Raw genomic sequence first — 1,180 nt, 5'->3', positions numbered from 1 at the left:
GAGAAAGACAGATGGGAGAGGGAGAAAGAGAGGGAGAGGGAGAGGGAGAGGGGAGAGGGGAGAAGAGAGAGGGGAAGGGTGGAGGGGAGAAAGGAAGAAAGAGATTAAGGAGTCAGGGAGAGGAAGAGTGTGGGGGGGGGTGGCAAAACAGTTCATTGTCTAAACCAGGCTTACCTGGCTATTACCAGGTAACTGTTGGGTGGAGCCTAGATGAAACACTAACAATAACAAAAATCTAGTCTTTTAAAATTCAACACAAGGCTGTGGCGCCGGGGGGTGCAGGGGGGGGGGGGGCTGGCGCTGCAGCCGGATCCAGATGTGGTGGCACTCTGCTCCAACTTTACTGGAAAGATGAAACTTGATGAAACTACTATGTTTGACCCAAGGTTGCTCAAAGAAAAGTGGACTGGAGACAGAATACAGCTTTATTTTCTCCAGCTATTTCTCCAACGCATCCTGGAGAAGGCTTGGTTTTGAGGCCTCTCTGTACTGCAGACTTAAATAAAGGTTTTTTTAAGGTATTGGGTCAGCTGACAGAGGCAGGTGTTGCCAGCCAGGAGCAATTCATAAAGTCTTTTGAGCATATGAAGAAGTCTGGCAATTACTATGTTACAGTTGTGGAAGATGTGACCCTAGGACAAACTGTGGCTACAGCAACTCTGATAATAGAACATAAATTTATCCATTCATGTGCTAAGAGAGGGAGAGTAGAAGATGTCATTGTTAGTGATGAGTGCAGAGGGAAGCAGCTCGGCAAACTGTTATTATCAACTCTTGCTTTGCTAAGCAAGAAACTGAACTGTTTACAAGATCACCCTTGAATGTGTACCACAAAATGTTGATTTCTACAAAAAAATTTGACTATACAGTATCTAAAGAAAATTACATGTGTCAGAGGTTCCTAAAGTAAAAACCACCATCAAGAGGTTAATGCTACAAGGCTTTACTGTTTTAGAGTTCTTTTTTGTTGCTGCAACCCAGTGAGCTCCCTAACTACTAGACTGAGAAAATGCTATAGTATGCCAGTGTCGTGACACAGGAGCAGCCCATGGCTGCTGGGAGTACAAATGATCACAAAGGGGGATGATTTTTAACCAAAGGAATGTATTTTCAACTTGAATCTTTTCTTGCATTGTATTTTTCTAAAGTTTGTCTTCTTTTCTTGGTAGTCAACAGTATG

At 43.5% G+C, this 1,180-nt stretch overlaps 1 pseudogene; it reads left to right on the top strand.

Moving 5' to 3' along the window:
• The first annotated feature begins 351 nt into the window (after nucleotides 1–351).
• LOC114616392 lies at nucleotides 352–910 on the top strand (annotated as a pseudogene).
• Nucleotides 911–1,180: the final 270 nt, after the last annotated feature.

This window comes from Grammomys surdaster, unplaced genomic scaffold (genome assembly GCF_004785775.1).
Source record: "Grammomys surdaster isolate TR1022 unplaced genomic scaffold, NIH_TR_1.0 319214, whole genome shotgun sequence".
NCBI lineage: Eukaryota > Metazoa > Chordata > Mammalia > Rodentia > Muridae > Grammomys > Grammomys surdaster.
The sequence above is the reverse complement of the archived record's forward strand: the minus strand, read 5'-3'. Positions and strand labels throughout refer to the sequence as shown.